The sequence below is a fragment of the Dermacentor variabilis genome, chromosome 7 (genome assembly GCF_050947875.1).
Source record: "Dermacentor variabilis isolate Ectoservices chromosome 7, ASM5094787v1, whole genome shotgun sequence".
NCBI classification, from domain to species: Eukaryota; Metazoa; Arthropoda; class Arachnida; order Ixodida; family Ixodidae; genus Dermacentor; species Dermacentor variabilis.
Window position 1 is genome coordinate 102,716,304 of NC_134574.1, and position 23,477 is coordinate 102,739,780.

Below are 23,477 nucleotides of genomic sequence, written 5' to 3' on the forward strand. Positions count from 1 at the left end.
TGTCGAAGAGGGACGCAGCACGCGCATTTATATTGAGCCTCGTAAGCTTTGCGAGTCTCGCGAGCTTCGCAGACGTGGCAAAAAGTGCAGACGACGCCTTATGATAGCACGTCTTTAGACCCGTCGTCTGTCCTGTTCGCCATGTTGAATGTAATGGCCAGCTATTGCAATGACTCTAGGAGTAGCAGACATTGTTTAAAAGGACACAATATAGATACACTACGTCAGTTTAGACAGATAAAACGTTCCTTCAAAGTTATATAGATTCGTTCGAATGACGATATTAGGTTGATTATCAAAAGAGAAAAATTAAGGTCGAAGCTCTATGTTTTGAATTTTGCGCCCTAACTCAAGCGCCTGTAGTCAGTGTGACGTCGCGGATTTCAAAGCATTCCCTTTTCTTTAGCATTTTGGGCCGTTGTTGCTAAGTAAATGTTCTCTAAACTTGCTAAGTTCAGTCTTTGGGTACATTAAAATGCACTGTAGTTCATTTTTTCCTATGGACAATTCTAGGTCCGAGCAGAGGCCGTCAGAATCCGTGACGTCACGTCTAGCTGGCGCGGGAACTCCAAGGTGGCGTCGATTGCCACGTTTACTTCGCATTTGCGTCTTTTCTGGCCTACCAAACATCTGCTGCCGGTAAAGGCATTTTCTTAAAATATATTTTAGAATGATAATTGTCTATAATGCAACTCAAATAATTTTTCTCCTTAGCGTCCCTTTAATAGGAAGTATATGATGAAGATGGGTTGGGGAACGGGGAAAGGAGGAAGGAAGGTGTAGAAGTTGGATATAGCTGCTTGACCATGTCGTGTCTAACCTTCGAAGTTGACACCTGAAAGGCTGCTAGAAGAAGAAAAGGGAAATGTAAGAAGAAATTAAGTGGAGACAAACAGATGAAAGAAGGAACTGGAGGGTTCAAAACGTCGAAATTTACTGTTACATTTTACAAAGTCATGACTGAAACAAACGTTTGCTAAAGTTTCCGCATGAAGCACTTCCGTGTTGCGTCCCATGAACCGAAGGCAAAAGTTGTGAACCCTGCCAGTCAGTCACATGCATATATAAGTCCGAATCCACATCCATTATGCTCACCGTGTAAGGTACGCTCATTATTATTGACGCTGTCGCTTGGAATCGCATTTTATTATGGGAAGCATTCCCGTTTTTCGGTTGTTTTCGTTTCCGGCATACTATTGTTCTGAAAACGAAACTATCACGTTTACGACTCTTTAACTCAGCAATGAAAAACGTTATTAGAATTTTGTACACTGCGTCTAATGATGAATCCAAAGCGGACAAAATTGATGTATTATAAACCGCTCTGAAAAATACCGCCATCAGGGGAGCAGGATCCTTACAAAAACTCTTGTAAACTTTTCATAAAGATCAAGTGAGCTGTACATTAATTCCCCAAATCTGTTCGCTTTAGGTTCTCTAACAGATGCAGTTTACGAAACATCGATATATATATATATATATATATATATATATATATAATTTACTAACTTGTGCTAAATTTTGAAAAAAGAAGTTCAGGCCATAAACCAAAATTCTGCTTCCAACAGTCAATTGTGGATGGCAACCTAACAATTACATAGAAAGCTCCAGCCACAGAGCGCAGTGAACCATGCTCTTAACCTCTGAAAGAGCGCTGAACAGCTCCCAGCTCAAAGGGTTTGGACAAATTTTGTAGACGCGTAGGGTACAGCTACAGTAGAACCTTAGCGCCACAATTCAAGGGAAGCTTCTCATATTAAGGGAGCTACAGACGATTACAAGTTACCTTCTCCCTAGCCATGCTTTTTCTCCTCAACTCGTTCGTCGAGTGATCGGCGTTAAGCTCCGCCTTCCCTGGCCCTGCGTCGTGATGTGACGTCATGCCTTCTCTTCCGGTTGTCGTGGAGCCAGCGCACGAAGTCCCTCCAACCTCTCGCCTGCCCGTCGATCCCCGGCGAGAGCTATCCAAGCAGCGTGCGTTGCGAGCGTTCTGTCGCAGCACCGAGTGTGTCCGATATTCCGGTAAAAGCAGGCGAGCTGGTCGTTTACCGGAATATCGGACACACTCGGTGGAACCTAACCGCCAAACAAAACTTAACCAGGCAAACACAGAGCTACTATTGCTTCAACCAAGTGCAAAACATTTTAAACATTTAAAAGGACAATCGAGGCTTTTAGCGTGTCCGCTATTCTGGCAAACGGGGGCGGCTTTGGTGGATTGCCGGATGGTCGTGGGCGTAAACGTCAGTGGCCAGAGCGGTGCAGCCTAGAGCTCAACCAGACAAACACAGAGCTAAAATTGCAGTAACCTAATATAATCTGCTTCGCTGCAAGTGAAAATTTTCGGCAGCGGCATAATTGTGAACACGATTACGCCGCTGTCAAAAATTTGCACTTCAGCTAAGAAGAATATAGTGATTGGCTCTGTGTTTATGTGGTTGAGCTCTGCACCACCAGCTGGCGCCACCAACGTGGCCGCTAACGTTTACGCCCCCGCTCATCCGGCAAACCGCCGACAGCAAAGGAGAATACCTTTGCATCGGGCGAGGAGGAAAGGGCGCGCGGCGAGCCTTTCCTCCTCTCTGGCTTGGGCGATCCGGCGCGGCGCTGCTTGAAAGTATTGGTGTCACATGTTGCGGAACGATTTCGAGATGTTTTAGATCGCACTTCGTGAAATTTACGCAGTGTACGTTCATATAAAGTCGTCAGAGAAGCCTCTCGATGCATCGGTAATTACAGTATACGCGAAAATACCTCTTGGTGGCGCAAACATGTGACACGCATCGTCAGCTGCGGTGTGTGCATGTGTTCATGAACTATTTTGCGTATATCGGTTTTAATTCAACGAAGAGAACCGGTGTCTCTGCATTACCAGCATGAAATGGTAAATCTGAACACTATCTGATCGCTTGGCGTAGGGACTAAAAACATAAAACCTAAGAGCGCATGCTCATGCACGGCCAACGTAAGGCAACCCCGAAACATACAAGCGGCAGGTGCCATCAAATACTTGTGATACACCAGCATTGTTCTGACGCATTTCGTGTCTAGTATGCTTGAAATCACTATATGTCTACGCTAGACTTCCTGCATGAGGTCGATGGCGCTGCTCAACACAGCGATCACTTCCGTTGGTGAATCAGCATGATATATATATATATATATATATATATATATATATATATATATATATATATATATATATATATATATATATATATATATAAGCTACGTGCTTCGTCATTGCCTTTTTTGCCCTGCAAAGCCGTAATATATGAGAGGGATACCATAAAAGGAATACGATAGCTATTTTTCCGGACAAAATTTCCGTAATACGTGTGAGTGCGTCGTAGAGAACGGAATTTACACAACCGAAAGAAAAATTTGCTTATCATCCTCTTTCTAGAAAAAGAAAGAGAAAACGAGCCAATGCCGCAACAGGACCTCGAATAGTCACGCCTTACAACGTTTATATATCTGTAAACGTTTGTGCCGCATGCTCGGACCATGCGCTATATAGAACAAAGATGTCTGTAATCCAGCACCTACCACAGAGCGGACGCTCGAGCAGTTCGTAAAGTTCGCTTTGCTAGACAAGCCTAATTCACACTGTAAGGTATGCTGTTACTACTAACCAAAAAAAAATTGTATTCAGAGGTGGTAACCTCGTCTACCGAACCAAGTAGTCACTCAAGTAGTCACTCAATCTATCCAGCTAACCGTTTGAACGCTTGTCAAAGTATAACAGCTCAACTTCTACCATAGCAGAACGGTACCCACGCTGTTACGATCGTCGTGTATGTTTCATCGCTCATAAACTACAGTTTAGAACTAAGGAATACTGATATAAGGTAACACTAAAGAATTGAGTTTTCAGAAGTACACAATTGATCTCCGAGGCTGATTGTAGGTTCTAACGTGCGCGCTCCGTGCGCCTCAACTCAAGCAGAAAGTCCGGCCATGCCGACTAAAACCACTTCAGTACGTCTCACGTAACCGTTTTCCACGTAAAAAGGCGCACGTCATTCTAAATAGACCGCACGAGCGTGAAAACAAACGCCAGAAACCAGCGCCGAGCGTACACCTGCCATGCAATGCGGAGCGCTCGCCCAAGCCAGCGTGCCGACTGCCCATAGATGGCGCCACTGCGCTGCAATATGGTGGTAACAGAATAAATACCTTGGTATAGGGATAAACGAAGGCAATAGATATATGGAAACACAGGCAAAAACAATAATAGTGAAGAGTAAGAGAAATGCAGCCATAATGAAGCACAGAGCGCTATGGGGATACAATAGGTACGAGGTCCTCCGAGGTATGTGGAAAGGGGTAATGGTTCCAGGACTTACTTTTGGAAATGCGGTTGTTTGCTTTAAATCAGGGGTACAATCAGGACACGACGGGAACCAAAGGCCAGTGGGTCGCCTCGCATTGGGCGCTCACGGGAAGACTGCAAATGAAGCTGTGCAGGGTGATATGGGCTGGACTAGTTTTGAAGTGGGGGAAGCTCGCAGTAAAATTGAGTATGAAGAATAGCTGAGAAATATGGAAGAAAGTAAATGGGCTGGGAGAGTGTTCAGGTATCTGTACAGGAAAAACATTGATTCACAGTGGAGGAAAAGAACTAGGAAGCTTACCAGCAAGTATACGCGGCCTCTAGGGTGGGCAACACAGCAACAAAGACGGTCAAGCGGAAAGTCAGAGAGGCCGAAATAATCTCATGGGTGGCGGCAATGGAAAGGAAACCTACCATGAGTAACTATATAAGAGGAAAAGCCAAATCAGGAAAGAAACAATTTATGATAACTCAAAGGGAAGCTCATTACTTTTCGAAGCGAGATCGGGATGCCTTAGAACACGCACCTATATATAAAGCGAGATATAAGAAGGAAGAAGAAGCATGTGCTTGCTGCTGTAAAGCTAGGGAAACGACGGAGCATGTTTTATTAGAATGTGAAGACGTCTACCCAGCGGTCGATTTAGGCGCCACTGGCCTCCTTGAAGCCCTTTTTTTTGTTGTTTATCTGGTTGAGCTCTATGCCACCAGGTGGCTGCACCGTGCAGGCCGTTTACGTTCGCGCCTCTGCTCATCCGGTAAAACGCCCAGGTCCCGTGAGTTTGTGTTTGCGTTTACGCGAATAGCGGACAAGCTAACGCTCTCCATCGTGGTGGTAATCCTCCGGCGCGAAGTGAAGGCCGCCAACGCGTAGATGCTGGCGCCGATCGGATACCGACAGTCCGATGAGCTGCAGTGACTCCGTTCACCTGCTGCCTTGCAGAGGCACACGATGTCGCAGCTGGACATATTGCCAGTCGCTACGTTTCCAGCCCACAACGCAACAAAGACGAATCATGGTGCTCGCGAGAAGGATGAGACCGACACTGACCGCGGAGCTCATGGTCAACACGGAGAACATGTTAATGCAACAGACGACACTTTCCGTGGGCCGGATCAAGTGCTTGAGCGTAGTGAAATGGTGTCGTTGTGTATTCTCTTTCTGTTACATTATTTTACAGAAACAAATTAACCAACATTCCAACTATTACGAACCACATTTCTTCACCACAAAGTTGGTAGATTTATTGATGACGCGGCCTGGGGTAGCAAATCGGATAGCTTTCCCAACTGACGTCCACTTGGATAACTATACGTCACTCGGAAGGGGGCGGCTGAAAATACAGGAAAGCGGCAACGCTTCGATTGGCCGGGGTCCACATTTTTAGAAACTTATAATAAATTACATGCTTTAAAGGAGCGCCGAAATGCGTCACTTAATCAGAAGATCTTATACCGTAACTTCTCACACGTTTGTACAAGATCTTAAGAATCGCTTCAGGGTACATTTAATGACCTCGGTCAGCTAATGTAAATGATAGGCCAATTAGAAAATATAAGCTAGGCGTTTCAAGCTAAAATTGGCTGAACAATATGACATCAGAATCTCCTAAAAGATGAGCCTCGACTTTCAGGTTTCAACCTGAAACCAGTGACACAAGCACCGATCTGCAAGGAGAAAGCAGTTATTTCAAACACGCGAAACCGCTTGACGTCAGGTCAGTAAACGAATTGGCTAGCGTATCTGTGCACATTTTGTTTTAGTTGGACAGCGTGCATCTGACCTTGTAGTTCTTAGGTTGCCACGGACTATAGAATTTAACTTTCCCTCTAAACTGCGACACATTTCATTCAAAATTGGTTGAGGGGTTGTGCCATAAACGTGTTTCTGCATTTTGCATGCATTTGAATGGGTGGCAACGGAGATGGCCCCCCGAGCTAAACCTCCATCTAAAAAGACTGCACGTTCTTTATCAAACTTGAAAAAAAAAAGATGTAAGGGGTGGGGTCCCTGTACTTCTTCCATCAGACCGGCACACAGCAGCATGTGCAGCAGCGATGTTATGGCGCGCCCGCATAACGCCCGTGCCCGCAGCGGAAGGAGGAACGCTGCCCTGGGGACGTTTCTGGGACGATCACTTTCGGCGACACTGTATCACCTCGGCCATCAGGCACAGGCTGATTGTCTGGTTGAGCAAAATCAGATGGGCTGATTGGCTGGTTGAGCAATATACACGTCACGCGAAGGCGACAGCATTGCCGAAAGTGATGGCTCAAGAATACGTCCCCTGGCCCCGTTGCGCAGCGTGAGATGCGCGTCGACTTTGTCCTTTTTTGCAGCCAAAGGCAATGTGCGTTGCTCGCGTCTCTGGAGACCTTCTGGCCTTTAGGGCCATGAATTCTCTGTTGGTATACGGGGACAACGCGGCGACGGCGAAAACGAGCCTTGAGTGTGTGCGTATACATTTGCTATCGCAATAAAACGGAAGAGCGATATGGGCGGTGCCATGTTGTCGGGTGACAAACAGTGATAGAATGTATTTGTCAGGGCGTGAATGGAACTTCACCTGACTTTCCCTTTTTATGGCGTACAGACTCCGGGGTTCTCGAGTTTCGGGACACTCTCACTACTTTGAGCCAAATCACGACGCACTATCACCGGGGTCGGAGGACTTATCCTCCCCCTCATAGCAAACTGGCTAGACCTCTGGCGTCCACTTTACACATGCTTCAGACTAAGTCCTATCCAAACCTGGTCCTTTTCCATACGATCACGCCAGAGGATTTTAGCTCTACTTGCCCCGACTGCGGGACTGTTAGCAATCTCGCACACGTGCTTTGGCGATGCCCCTCGTTACAGGGACCCAATCGCATCACGGAAGAAGAATGGAGCTCTGCCATCCAGAGCTCAGAACTTTCACGTGAAACTTGGGCTGTCCAGAGAGCCCACGATGTGGTGGTTATGATCGGCCTAAACAGTCCCCGCGTGGGAGCGGCCCGCAGCTCTGCCCTATAGGGCAAAGCTTCTCATGACCTTGTAAATAAAGTTCTTTATCTGTCTGTCTGTCTGTCTGTCTGTCTGTCTGTCTGTCTGTCTGTCTGTCTGTCTGTCTGTCTGTCTGTCTGTCTGTCTGTCTGTCTGTCTGTCTGTCTGTCTGTCTGTCTGTCTGTCTGTCTGTCTGTCTGTCTGTCTGTCTGTCTGTCTGTCTGTCTGATGGCGTATAGGAGGTGACACCTTTCGCTTCCTCGATCTAACGGAACAACTTTTGAATACGCATCCATCCATCCATCCATCCATCCATCCATCCATCCATCCATCCATCCATCCATCCATCCATCCATCCATCCATCCATCCAATTCATGCACAGTCTGTCTGTCTGTCTGTCTGTCTGTCTGTCTGTCTGTCTGTCTTTTTTGTGGGCACAAGGTCGCCCAATGCAGAGTTCAGTTATTTATTCCGCTACTTCTGTTCCAGTACGTTCCGGCGTCTACATCACCACCAATCCCGTGACAATGTAAACAACAAAGATGGCCTCACATAACACATCCGCCGTCGTTAAAGTGGCTTCTCACTTTCTTTTTCATCTTTCTGTGTTCAGCGTCATCTGTGCCTGCAGCTGCATGTCATCTCCCAAAGACTGCGCCTTCTTTCTTCTTCACCGACTCGCAGTCTCAAGGGTCCCCCCTCTCCCAACCCTTTCGGCAATTGACGTGGCAACTTCTGCCGCCTATCGCCCTCCAACTTCCCGCGATCGGCACACTGACCCTTCGAACGGACGCAGTCCACACCAAACAGCGCCACGGGTCTTGTTTAACTCTTCCTCTTGCAATAGATAAAGACCCTCCCGTGCGGTGTTTGCTGATAAATCGCGCGGGTCCCCCACGCAGCGCATGCCAGGGCGGCCCGAGGCGGACGCCGATAAGATGGCGTATTCTCGGCGTGGCAGCCGTTATGACATGCGGCAAAGACGCGCCTATGTTCGAACGAACAGCCCGGTCATCGAGTCGCGACGCTGTTCCCCAATCAGGGCAGTCGCCGGATCGATAGCGGGGAACGCTTTTCGACATGGCTCGCCTCCTCCGCAAGAGGTGCGTGTGCACATCCGTGGTGACGGCCGGTTGACGAAGCTCTGTCCGGTTCTGGGCCGGTTTCGAAGCCGCGTTTGGTCTCCAACGCGCACATACGTATGTGGTCCCGTGCACTCTGACCCCCTCGGAGCCATTTGTTGACACGGTGATACGAGAGCCCACAGAGAGCGTCCTGCGACCGTAAAAGGCGCGTCCTGTGCGGGGCCGGCACTATTAGCCGAGGGGGACGGTGTTGTCGCGATGTGCTTCCAAGCTGGCGCAAGGTTCGGCGAGGGTTTATATGGAGTTGAAGATATCGCGAACCTCGAAAACAGTTCAAGGACGACGGGAAGCCGCTGATAAGGTGGATGGATGTATGGACAGATGTAAGGGGGCGGGAAGGACGACGTTCCCGGAGAGTGCACCGTTTATGGCGCTATATATATGGCCGCATTTTCACGAGAATATCATGGGATAGACTTACGCGTGTCCTCGCCTGTCACGCCCTTCCTGCCACTGGAGGGCTTATTGCTCTGTACGTCAGTGATCACTTCATGAAAGCATTTCTTTGTTTTTCACTTGGATTAAGAATTCTGGGGCGTTCCGTACCAAAATCACGATCTGGTTATGAGGCGCGCCGTAGTGGGGGACGTTCGTTCGTTCGTTCGTTCGTTCGCTCGTTCGCTCGTTCGTTCGCTCGTTCGCTCGTTCGTTCGTTCGCTCGTTCGTTCGTTCGCTCGTTCGTTCGTTCGGTCGGTCGGTCGGTCGGTCGGTCGTTCGGTCGGTCGGTCGGTCGTTCGTTCGTTCGGTCGGTCGGCCGGTCGGTCGGTCGGTCGGTCGGCCGGTCGGTCGGTCGGTCGGTCGGTCGGTCGGTCGGTCGGCCGGCCGGTCGGTCGGCCGGTCGGTCGGTCGGTCGTTCGTTCGTTCGGTCGGTCGGCCGGTCGTTCGTTCGGTCGGTCGGTCGGTCGGTCGGTCGGTCGGTCGGTCGGTCGGTCGGTCGGCCGGTCGGTCGGTCGGTCGGTCGGTCGGTCGGTCGGTCGGTCGGTCGGTCGGTCGGTCGGTCGGTCGGTCGGTCGGTCGGTCGGTCGGTCTTGTGTGTCTGTCTGTCTATTTCACGCGTCTCGAAGGCCTTCGATGCGTGCACACTTGCTTATAGCGAATGCCGTGACGATGCGATTGGTTGTCGCTCCCGCTGTCGTCCGATGCCGCAAGGGAACGAAAGGAAGACGGCGGCTGCCGAACCAGTCCGTCAACGGCGCCGTGTCTCGATACCATATACGTTCGAGTATAGTCAGCGAGATATTAGCCCGCGGGCTGCGAGGGGCAGGACTCGACGTCGCTCACAAGACACTCTCCACGGTCGGTAGCCTCCTCCCACGTTACACTAACTAACCTCTATATATTTACCGTATAAAAGTTCATACTGAAGCGGCAAGTTGAGTTCGATCGTGCAAAAGTGTTTCTACGGGCTGCACGCAAATATTAATTTAAAAAATCGTATGTTGAAGAAGAAGAATTGAGAGAAACTGCCTTCGGATATGGTATGAATGCACCGGGTATTTTCTCATTTTTGCATAAAGCTAAATCGAATGTTAAGTCCGCCTTATTTGCATTATTCGATGCAGGCTTGCAACGCCATTCGCAACGTGACTTCCAGTCAAGTGAGGAGCTTCTAAATGATTAGCAACTTGTTTCAGTCGTCTGGTACATCACGGTAACGACAGTAATGTAAGAAGAGAACAGCACATCACCAGCTAAGCGTGGTGTGCGGTGTTCGATGACCGAGCCATGAACAGTAGTACTACGCCACTGTTCTTCAATTTAGTGCGATCCATCCAGGATGATAGCTGCCAAATATATGTTTCTTTAAATCGAGACCACAAATCCATTGGCTGCCTAGAGGCCAGGCATTCTTAGTGAGCGACTGGGAGTAAGAATTACGCGTAAGTTAGCTGCTCCATGCGTTCGCAGAGGAACTGGTGCTTCTTCGCTTCGTCTGCGGCGGTCTCGCAGCAGAATAATTCGGAATTTACAATAAGCACTTGCGTTCGTCATTCTCCTCCGATGTGATCGAGCACGAAGTCCCGGGTTCGATCCCTGACGCGGCGGCCGCATGCCGACGGGCGCTTAATGAAAAAAAAGAATAAGAAACGTTACGTATACCGTGCTTTGGGCACACGTTAGAGAACCACGCCAGTGGTCAAAGTCAATCCGTTTTCCGTCACACTATACGGCGGTGCTCATAATCGGGTCGTAATTTTCGGCACGCAAAGCCCCAGAATACTTTCTTTTTTTTTCTCTGAGACTCTAATAAGTGTCGTCCCCGATATATTGGAGCAGAAACGAACATTCGACGATTCTGAATTGTCGAACCAAATATGAACCGAACTGCAAAGGCTAGTCGAATCGTATTCGATATATCGAATAGTCGTACAACGTGTATACGTATTTACTTTACAGACTAGGAAACGCCACAGCTCTTTCACTACCGTTGCCTAGGTCACCAAATGAACGGGAACTGACATGTGAAGAAAAGAAAAAGAAAGAAAGGAAATGCAAAGAAAGTTTAGAGACAACCCGATGGGAGCGCACCGTTATGCCCACGTGCCGGCCGGCTTGCTTCACGCGACGCATTTCCGATTCAGGGTGCCGCAACGCATAATGCGCGCGGTGCTAGGTCTCAGTGATTGTTTTTCCGATAAGTGTGCCGCGTTAAAAGCCGCCGAGGTTGGCGGCCGGTATCGCATTTTCGCCGCTACAGTTCGCAGCCGCTCCGCGACATCTCTCTCTCTCTATCTCTTTGAGTTTGACGCACTCGCAAAGGGACTTAGGTAATACAGGCATATATAGGGTTAACTGTGGTCTGCCTGGAAACCTCGAAAACAGCGTGCTTTTCTGGCTACGCTCCAAGAACTGGAGTAGAAATTGAAGTTGTGAATTACGAGCCCCTGCCAGAGGTTCGTGCAGAGGTTCATGAATAATACACCCCGAATGTCGTTACAAGTGGGGGTCAATTTTGGCCCAGTGCTGGGAAAGCGTCAGCCCACTTAAGCATATCGTGGCGTCACGCTTCGCTAATAATGACCCTGATTCATCCCCCCCCGGCTCTATATAAGTGCGCTTAATGTTGACGTTCTTTAATCACTTGTATTGTTTACCATCCTTACACGCCCCCCCCCCCCCCCCCGCCCCCTCTCGCAGTGCGAGGCACAGCAGTTATTTGTCCCATGAGCAATTGCAGCAAGGTGCAAATATGAGCTGTAGTCGGGGATTTCTCGGGACAAAACAATCTAAGTGCACAGCATCGTGGCCTTCGCTCTTAAGAGACGTACAATAGGCAGTGATATCGATAAACTGTATCAGATATTTGCAGTCGAACGCGTAAGATTACGGGACCCGAAATTTGCGAAAAATCTGGCTGTCCAGAGAAGCCTGGACACATGGCCTGGTAATTCAGACGTACCAATCTGTATAGTAGCGGTATTGGCGACCTATGGGCAGTGGGGGATCAATTAAATCGGAAGCGCCATGCCGTAACAGAGCAGGAATTCACATTTGCACGGCGGGACTCTAGTGTCCCGGCAACCTTCGTGGCCGACTGCACTTTTTTTTTTTGCATTAGCAAATTACGATGACTCTTGCCGCGAGAGAAGAATCGCTAAGCCAAAAAAAAAAAAAAAATGGCGCGATGACATAGTACGTGCAAGTGGCGCCACCGCTCGGAAGTTCCAGAACTAGCTCACCCTTACGCCATACATTCAGTCGGCGTCTACTCTCGGGTCTACTCGAGGGGACTGAGAACCTATATTTAAGGACGTAATTCTTTATGACGCAACGCAAAGCTCACCCTCGGTAGTGTTTACGTCTGCAGCGGTTACTTCCAAAAGAGCGTAAATATTTAGTAGGCAGAATTTTTCGATCTCGGCAGCCTCTAAAAAAACTTCTCCTCCAGCGACGCCGGGAAGTGAGATCTATGTCGGTAGCCCACCTCGCTAATTGTGAAAGCCATCCGTATCGTTCTGCTTTCGCAGGAGTCAGCGTATCCTGTAGTTAACCACCTACCGTTTTGACCTTTTCAACCACTTTTGAAAATGAAAATCTGGCTCAATAAGTTCGCGTTCTTGTACAGACATTTCCCATATTTGTAGGGCGTTTTTTTCCCCCAAGCACACGCCTACGTCACGGCTTGCTGGCCCCCGTCGTCGTTCTGTCGAAAGATGAGCCGAGCCAACTCATCGAAAACGAAGGCGAAGGCAGCGCCACTTTTGTGCTCACTACGAACTACGAATTGTAAGTCAGGCAAAACTTGTACCAATAAAAAGTATACTGCATTTCAATACTAATGGAAAAGGAATGAAAAGACCAGTAACCGCGCACGTTAGTAGAAGGTCACGTGGCGGACCTCTTATGCAGCTTCATGCTTTTGCCGCTTGGGGCACCGAAAGTCATTATTCGCGACTTTTAAGTGATGAATTAAAAACACAAGCCCACGTTTAATGGGGAAGACATGGTTCGTCTTAGCCGCTACGATAGGGAATCATTCCATTAGAGGGGTTATCTCGATTCATATTCTGAGCGGTTGTTTGTTCCTTTAACTGTTCATCGTCGAAGAAAGGCTGGTCCCCGTCGATTGCACGACTCGCGTTACACTGCGTTCTAAAGGAACGACGGACTTTACCTACCCGAATACCAGTGTACGCAGCCCTCCTTGACCACACGCGTCAGCGAACTCGCCGCAATTTCCTTCTTTCCTTCCCTCCTATCTCTCCCTGTGATCTTTGTCTTCCCCTTTCCCATTCCCCCGGTGTAGGGTAGCGAACCGGACGTTATTCTGGTTAACCTCCCTGCCTTCTACATTTCTCTTTCCTCCTCCTCCTCCTTTTCTCCAGTAGTGATTAACTTTTTTCCCCTTCCGAATGAATGGAAATAAAGTTTTAGAAGGAGTACTCAAAAGGAAGCTTCAGCTCGAGCCCAACTACGCCGCGGCCTGTTCAAATACATGTACAACGCAAAAACGCTTCTCTGAGGTGACACTTTGACCGATTTTAATGAAATTTGTTGCATTTGAGAGAGAAACTGAAATTCTAGTGACTGTTGCTGTAACTGTTTGCTGAGTTAGAGTTGTAAACTTGATAGTTTCGTTTTCTGAAGATTTCCAAATTTTCCAGTTTTTAATAAAACTTTGACAACCTAAATAGAAAATTCGAAAGCAACAGTCACTAGATATGAAGTTTTTCTTTTAAATGCAACAAACCTCGCCAAATTTTGCGCAATGGTTTTCGAGAAAAACGAATTCTCCTTTTACATGTATTTAGATAGGAGCAGCCGAGCTAACGCTTCCTCTTAACCGGCCTAAATTCATTTTAGCGTTGCTCTTTACAGTGTTCCTTTATTCTGTGATCCGGTGTTCTCTGTTTCCTTCTTCGCCACGACGCATATAATATTCGTGTAAACACGGCACTCTCAACCTGCGACTCGCATAACACAATACGGGGCGCCCCCACGCAGACTTCACGCTTACACGAGCGTTTCGCTGTGTAGGTTCGAGTACGATGCCTAAATCGTGCGTGAAGTAGAGCAATTGAGCGATGGGTGAGTCGAACAAAGATTAAAGAACAAAACAAAATAGATATTGTGAAACAAAACGTGACGCTCGCGAGCGAACGAGAGTCGGAAAGCAGCGAATTCGGCACCTTCCACGCACTCCGCCTGCGTGCACCGGGAGCCGAAATCCAGGCTGACCGGAAGTTCCGGTTTGGCAGCTTCCGGTTGGCTAGCTCCCCACTCTGGTGCACGCCCCGTTCTCACTTTCCGCTTCCTCCTTTCCTGATCCCTCTGGGCGTCTGAACGTGCGTGCCCCGGTTTATTACGCCGCGCCGCGGGCTTTTGACGCTGACCGCGTCAAAAGGTCCATTTGCTAAGCGTGACTGATGGTTGCACGACACGTCGACGCATGGCCTTCGGCTCGGATTGGCTGCGGACGTCTCGACGGCAGGCACGCGTATGCAAGCGACGTGCGCGTGCGTTAGGTGTCACGCGCTTTCTCTAAGCGGAATGAATGAAGAAAAAAAAATGAATCGAAAAGTTATTTATTATGTCTCTCTCGGCCGACTGTGCGGTTAATGGTGTCGAATAAGGGGCGATCTTATCGATCCCATCCCGTTCTCTGGAAACGCCTTCCTTTCATGTCGCGTTAAAAACACGAAACAAATCGTCAAACAGACAAGGTGGCAGGAATCAGGGCTGGTGTTCACGCACAATAAAAGAGAGATAAAAGCTCTTACGCATTGAATTGTTCATAAGAGCAAATGCTAGCCAATCCTGATACCGGATGTATTATCTGCAAGCGCCGCTGACCAATAACAAAGCGTACTTACGAACGTAAAGCATTGCGCATTCGACCCCTAATTCGCTTCCGTAGTGGGGGACGGAAACCAGGGCGTGGTTTCTCGAAATCTGTCTTGCATGTAACTTTCTCAATTTCATTATCCCGTCGCACTATATACATAACATAGTGTAGTCGAAGATGACAGGGCATTATAGTGGGGTGCGGTGCGATTGTGAATTTACAGGCATGTGATGGAGAGAGAGGCGATTTACTGAACCTTGGATAGGCTTGCCTGCCTCATCCACCACACTTATCACCGCATCCACCTGGAGTCCTGCTGGATGCGGTGATAAGTGAACTGATAAACTATGGGCACTGCACAGACAAATAGCACGCACTAATACATACACATACACATGCACACAAGATTTTTAAAATTGCATTTCAAAGAATTTTGGACAATGTCCCTTCGGTTATCTGTCGAACTCCAGCTCAATGCGGCAGCGTAACTCAGTGGGCGGCAAAAAAAAAAAGAATATATATATATATATATATATATATATATATATATATATATATATATATATATATATATATATATATATATATATATATATATATATATATATATATAAATATATATAAGAAAGCCGCGCGAATTTCAACCACTCTCGGTTATAACAACGTTACTTCGTCGTAACGTCCTTGCTGCGTGCGATAACGCAACAGGAATGTTACGGATAAGCGTATAAGGCCCGTGCCGGTACAGCGTATACCATTAAGGTATCTTATTGAGACTAGTGTCTATTTCAGAAAAGAAAAAAAAAACGTCGTTGTAGTCCGAGACGTGTACTGCGAATGCAGTACACACATAGACTTCGACTAGACTATTCCTTCAACAATATATATATATATATATATATATATATATATATATATATATATATATATATATATATATATATATATATATATATATATATATACGCTTAAACATAGCCAAAGTTGGACAAGAGAGTGCACGCGTTGCTATATGTATATAGGATGAACGTAAACGCCATTATACTTTTCAGAACGTTTCATTTTTTTTTTTGCAACTGCTTCGTCCAAGCTTCGCTTCAAAGCGAATCCAACGTGTGCGTTGGATCTGCATTTTCTTTTGCGTTGCTAAACGTTCCAGCTAATACGCTCGCAGGCACGCACGATCATGCCTGTCGAGACCGCACGGCTTGCGGAAATACATACCGTCGCAAGTGCGAATACATGTGTGTGCCAGGCTGCTGCTGTTCGCTGCAAACGGTGTGACGACTGCGAATGGAGACGCCGTTGTCGAAGCGTCGCTCTGGCCCCCGAATTTGTCCCGAGGAGTTGAGACATACGACGGGGAGTTAACTGACAAAAGACAGGGCAATTAGCCCTGTCTCTTGTCAGTTAACTCCTCATCGTATGTCTGAACTCCTCTGGACGAATTCCGGTGAAAGGAGTGAAATTGCATATTATATAGTTTAAAGGAAATGCTTCCAACCTCCCGAGCCAATCTCTCGGCCATCCGTCATACCCGAGAGAGAAGCATATAAACGCCTATAGTTGCACATTTTTTTAACGCTAACTAAAATACAAGCTCACATATGGAGCTCAACGATACTTAAAAGCCATTAATCCTAATAAGAAAACGCGATACGTCCCAGCTTGAATGTGTGAAAAAATTCCTCCACCTGCTCGTATACGCGCATGCGAATTCTTCTCTTTCCATCGCATTCCTCCGGGCTTGTTCCTTTTCGCTCCTTTCATCCCCCCTTTCTCTCTCTCCTCCGCTGTCCCGATGCTTCAAGGGGACCGCTCCCCCCGCGCGTACCGAGAAACAAAGCAAGAAAAATCACTTTCCCTGCAGTCACCCCGTTAGCCACATGTGTTTCGCCTCCTCCGCGGCGCAGGAAAACGTTTTCGGCGAAAAAGCGCCGGTTTGCCAACCGCGGTCCGTGGCCCCTCGCGTACGGAGGGAAAACACCGCCCGGCCGCCTGCACGCGGCCTCGTGCTTGGCCCACATGCCGTATCCGAGTCGTCGTCGACGAGTGCGCATACTAGGACTCGGCCGCGCCACTTGTTCGAGAGCCCTCTTATTGCGCCGTTGGCTACTTCGCCGCGGGTGGTGGCTTGGCGTCGGCTGGCGACACGCCTACCGCGTTTCTCTAGAGCAAGGGGGCGAGGGGGGAGGGAGCGTTTCGAAAACAAGCACCCCCTCTTCTTCCCGGCCTTCTGTTCCCGGTGCCCCCCCCCCTCCCGTTACCCGTCCGCTACCCCCGCTCCACTTTCCGCCGGGAAAAACAAGACGCAGATTGCAAGAGCGCGCTTTGCTGTGTATACGCAGCGGGCTGCGCAAGAATACGGGAAACGCTGCACCACGCTGCAGGTTCGGGTTTGAAAAACGGCGCAAACGGTACGAAAAAAACGCGGAAAGAAGTGCAGCGCGCAGCAAAGGCGCCGACTGGACGAGTGACGTTATAATGCGAAGCATTCTAGACGAGTTCGACACACGTTTTTGTTGTTTTGTTTTCTGCAACGCGTATATCTGGCCTCTTTCTTCGCGGAGCCTCAGAAAACGCTTAGAAGCGATGTGAGGCTGACGTGAACTTCCCTGATGTCTATGCGCTGACTCCCCCCTTTTGGAATAAAGGACTCGTACAAACGAATCGCTTCCCTCGGTCGGCTGATGCATAATAACGGAACCGCGATATCGGTTGTTGATGCTATTAATCTGTAAACTTCATGCTTCTGTCTTTCTTTTTTTCAAACTTTCGAATATTCGAATAACCTATTTAACATAATTCAGGCCATGAGTCGTAATCCCGCTTCCAACGGTCACTAGAACTTAACTTTTTCTCTCAAATGCAACACATTTCATTAAAATAGTCCCAGGGGTTTTCTCAGAAAAACGTTCTTGCATCTTACATGTACTTGAATAGGCCACGTCGGAGTTGGGCCCGAGCTAATTAAAGCTTCCTCTTAAGAGTGGAGAGAATCCATGTAATGGGAAATGAAGCGCTTCTGCATCTGCCTAATTTGCAATCCAATGCGAAGACACGCCGATACGAGACGTGCACCGTATAGGCGATCCGCGCAGCAGTGCGCAAGGCTGTGAAGAAGTTTTATCGGAGGGGCATTTTTCAAGCTTCCCGATTGTCGGGGAACAGAAATGTTACGCGGGCGAACGGTGACTAAGCGTAAGTATGAATAAAACTTCGAAAAATTAAGTGACACTGTTTCGCCTTCAATCAACGCAGCGTAATACATCGTGAAAAACTTCGTGCTAATGGGTTTTCGGTATCACCCTCGTACACTGCGTTGTTGTCGACACATTTATCTCACATCTTTACGACGAGTATCCCCTTTTTTCCCGTAACGATGGCTCCGCGCAACGTGAGGCTTTCCTCGTTTTCCCAAGCATCACGTGAACGACGTCTGTATACGCATATATACGTAATGTCGGCATTGACGAGACGCGAATTGATATATTCAATTTAGAACCCCCTCTTGCGCAAGATCGTATAAAAAGCGCCGCGCGTGCCAGTTTATATTCGGCTGGGGTGAAGATTCCGGATCACCACCTCCCCCCCCCCCTCCCGAAAAAAAGAACTGCGCGTCGATACAACCCATGCAGTTTGCAATATCACACGTACTAGTAAATGTGCACGCAAAACAGAGAAACAGAAACCACGTGTTATGGTTGGTTTAAGCTTACTTAGGCGCTTTCCAATCAACGTTGATAGCATACACGCCCCCCGCACGCACGCACGCACGCACGCACGCACGCACGCACACACACACACACACACACACGCACACACACACACGCACGCACACACGCACACATATTTGCTATCGAACATTAATTTTCCTCAGTCGTAGCTTCCGTCAGTGTGCGCTCAGCAGACATAGTGGGCGCGCTTTGCCCCTGCGAACAACGGTGATACTTCGCAAGGAAACATCAAAGATGCGCAGCGAAGTTACCTTTCAGTAGGCGTCTCATCTATGCGGATCACTCGAGTCCTCTTATTGCCAATCTAAAGGAGATAGATAGATAGATAGATAGATAGATAGATAGATAGATAGATAGATAGATAGATAGATAGATAGATAGATAGATAGATCAAAGACGGACAGAAAGAAAAAAGAAAGAAAGAAAGAAAGAAAGAAAGAAAGAAAGAAAGAAAGAAAGAAAGAAAGAAAGAAAGAAAGAAAGAAAGAAAGAAAGAAAGAAAGAAAGCGCGTCGCACGCATTGTGGAAATCGGTGTGGGCGAAGCTGTCTTTGGCGCTCTTTAGGGACGCGGTTCTTGTCCGTAGACCATTAGACCGCACGACGATGTTAGACGCGCTTTCATTAAGAAACGCCTCAACTCGACGTAAGCTTGCGGCGCTCCAACACCGATGAAACGTTTCGGCGTAACAACTACAGTTTGTCGCGCACGCTACACGCCCCAACCCAAACTCTTGCTGCACGAACTGTTTCTCAAAGCAAATGCTTTGCAGCAGCCGTAATCCGACACGGCCCGGATTCGTGCCTGTCTCGTCACCGCATATCGACGGCACCCAGCTTCGCGTTCGCGAGCAAGTGGCCACTGCCGTTGCAAGACATTATACGCAGCATTATCAACACTACACCACACGCCGTTGCCACTCGCGTATTCGCGTGGTCGTTTCAGGGCAACCTGGCCGTCCTACGAAGGGTGCCGAGAACAGCTTTAAAGGTGGATTATACGAAAATAACTGGCTATAGAAGTGATGATCATGCTTCCCGATCTTCACGGAGCCTATTTAATTATGCTAACAGTATAACGCTTGGTTGCTCTTTTGTAATCACATGTTTAGTGCTACCACAGCGCTCTGAAACAACCACGCGAATATGCCACAAGCGAAAGGTTCACCTTAATTCGCGGTGCTCATGGCGGCTATGTTTGTACTCGCGAAACACGTTTCTCTTGCAACGAAAGGAAAGCTACAGGGGCAGAGCTTATGCACGGGTGTTACTGCACTAAGTAGTCCGGTGGCATTTGACGGCACTCTTGGTCTCCTGGATGAGATGCTGAATCATCCTAACTTCCACCTGCGACGGCATTCGAATCTGCGCAAACGCGTATAGAGAGAAGCCCAGAAAAAAATAAGTCACGTTTAACACTCCGTGGTGGGTTTTGTCTCATCTTGCCGTCGCAAATAAGACGTTAGTATACTGCGCTTCTTCATATGGCGTTTCTACGTTTTCTTTTTTTCTTTTTTGGTCCACCCTGCGGTGTACGTTTCGGATCGTGTGGTACACTACCAAAGAATTAAAGATGTCGACGTTTTGTCTTCGCTTGCAGCTTCAACTAAAGCGGGCGAACACAAAGGAATGTGGGACTATTTTTTTTCACCAGCGCTCTTACATTTGTGTGCTTTGCCTCCGTAGCTTCGCCTTCATTGCCACAACAGAAGAGATGTCCGTGAGTAAGCTAGAGTGTATAATCTCCTCCATGACTGAGTTTGTTATACCTTCTCGTGAAACATCCAGAGAGAAGCATTCTATTGTATGTACACAGGAAGTTATGGGCGCATTATCTCATTCGCGCCTTTCTGAATACGTGTAGTGCTAGCAAAAAGTGATTAAACATTAGTACATACATATACTATTCGCACGGGTGGCTATGTACACAAAAGGCATCGAATTTCCGTTTTCCTTTTCGTATTCTCTCAAATTATTGCATGATGACGGATGTCATTTCGGTCGTTCTGCCGATATGTCACTTGTAAGTATACCATGCTTGTAATAAACATTGTTATAGCGACTTGTAGTATTCATCACGGTGTTTTTCTTGTCATCTGTTTTTTTTTTACCTTTCTTTTGCGCTCAACGCTCATCGTTAGTGCATTTGGCTGCAGATGGCAACGTTTAAAAGGAGATGATGATTTACGTACAAACGACGCGATCAGATGCTCACGTAAGTAACTAATAATCTGTGGGCTAATCAAATTATTTAAACGCACAGGCGCGAGTTGAACAAACTGGCGAAGAACGTACAGCCTATATACAGCCTTCAGCCACTGTTTCTACAAGGGTCTTGGCGGGACTTGACAATTAAGACGACTTGACCTGATGAGGACAAATATACCCTTGTCCGAATATTACCTCGAGGCTGAAGATTCGCTTTGTCCATCCTTCCGAGCCTCCATATTTCCTCCGTTTACCGTTTAAACGCGAGGTCGTAGAGCCACTGAAGCTGAGGGAAGAGGGACATATATAAATTTGGTGATGAACCGGCAGAGTGTTGTATAATATAGTAGGGAGTTCGACGGAATGTCGTCTCATGGTTAAGTACGATCATCCATGGCTATATGAATGAAGCTGGTCACTGACCATATAGTCTGTTTCCACGGACAATTCGATAGCACGAGGTCGCGGGATCAAATCCCGTGCCGCAGCGACCGCATTTCGGCGGGGGCGAAATGCGAGAGCCCCCATGGCCCGTGCATTGGGGGCTCGGTAAAGATCCTCTGGTGCTCAAAATTAACACGAAGACCCCTATACCACGGCGCGCCTTATAAACAAATCGTGGTTCGCGCACGTAAGACCCCAGAATTAAATTGGGACCATTCCATTTCCGGCTTTCCGAGTGGTGAACTAGGGATCGACCTCGAAGCATCATTTTGTTTTGAATACATATCAGTGACCTTGCATGGTTAATTCCTAACCGCAGTTACGCATAATTATGCACGAATCAAATAATTCTAAGCCGAGCGACGCCTCACGTTGTCAAGGACCGCATCTCCAAACATAAAGTACGACATTTATTCCTTTTTTTTTTGTTAGCTTTGCGTGAAAGTGTGTTCTTCAAGCTCGCATGCAACCATTAACGAATGTCAAATGCGCCAGTGCGACCGTTTCGGTTGCCTATTTGTTATTTTCTCTCTCTCTCTCTCTCTCTCTCCATGATTTAAATATATACGCGGACACCGATCGTTCGCGTGAGCACGAAAGTGAAATTTTTTTTTTACGATTTTACTTCTCGGCGCGAAAAACTTTGCCAACTCCGGGGGCAAGCCCCGTGCGCGCGCCGGGGGCGTGGGAAAAAAATAAAATGGGACCACGCGGCGTGCGCCCGACGAGAGGGGCTGCAGCAACAAAACAACGTATTCGTCTCGCGCCGGTCAATAACGGCTCGTACATTGAGCTGGCTGTACGTATATATATAGGAGGCGTGCGTTTTTCAGGTGCAGCTACAAGTCGAGGTGCGAGAGGGCGCGAAAGGCCGCTACACTCTGCTCCTGGCGTTAGCCTCTACGCGTTCGAGTCCGAGGCACGAGCTGCTTGTTTCGCGAACACGACGACACTTTCTTTCTTTATTTTCTTTTTTTTTTTGCGATCGGTTGTGCGTGCTGTGCCGCGCACCGTGTGAACACTGGCGCGAGATACGAGTTACGGCGTCGATCGGTCGGCAGTTTGCGAACGTCGCAAACCATGCAGGCGAGGACTCTGTGCGGCGAGGACATGCGGAAGGACCTCGTCGTCGAGGCGCCGTCGTTGCTGACCTTTGACTCGAGCGAGGTAACGTGTGTTTTGGATATATGCCATACGTTATGGAGACGCGCTGTAACCAACAGCGCTTGGGATGGGGAGGACGGACCACGGAGGAAGGAAGAAAAGAATAGTTAGGAGGGGGAGCACCGCGCAACGCGATTGAAGCCAAACATCGTCGGCCCAGCACGTGATCGCCACGTCGAAGTGGACGCGCGGTTTTGTTTTTTAGTGTTCCCGCTCTGCAGGCGAATTAGCTACGGCATGGAAACCGAGCAAGAAAGCGCCAATTAAAAAAAAGAAAAGAGAACCTACTGGCATAGCTACCGGGAATACAAACGTCTCAGGAAATCTCGATTCTTGTTCCACGAGCACGACTCAAGAGGTCACGTGTGCATTGGGCCGATGCTGAGCGAAGTGACCGGTGTCACGGCGCGTTCGCTTGCCAAGCCTGGCGCCATGACGCGCAGTGCTCCCTCCTAACTTTTCTTTTATCCTTTCCTTGCCTCCGCGGGATGGACGGTACACATTCGTGGCGACAGTGACGGCGTGTGTGGAGTCTGTAGAAACTTGTCATCTACATCTGTCGCCGCTACGTACGACGATCGGCGCCTTTTTACTCACCGCCGGGTTCGGGTGACCGGGATTCAAGATCATTCCCGGTGAGTAAAAAGCACCCGGACCATGGCCGCGTGCCTTGCGAGCCCGATGAGCGATATACGTCACATCACAGCCGTCGATAGACAACAGTGAGCGACTTCCCCACCTAGGACGTGGAACTTCGGATGAACCGGAATCCGGACTGTGCTCTTTCCTAGCTTTCTTTCTTTCGTTATTCTTTTCATAACGTACAGCCTTCTCACTGCTGTCAGGATTGGGGGCTCAATCCCATCGCTCGTGATCCGTTGTCAAGACTGGAGACGGGCATGAATTAGAAGGTAGCTGGCCCATGCCGTCGTCCAACTTATCCACGCTGAGGACGTTGATGAAGGGAAGGACTGCTTCTCATCGAGAACGAGGAATATGGGTTTATTTACAGTATTTATATGAGTCTAACATGACTGTTTGAGAAAGTACATCAGTCTAACATGACCGCTTGAGAGAGAGTGTCCTGAACAGCCGCACAACAGCTGTTTTTAAACACTCGGTCCTCTCCCGATACAAGGTGATGCGGACGTTCGTTTAGTCATCGCAAACTA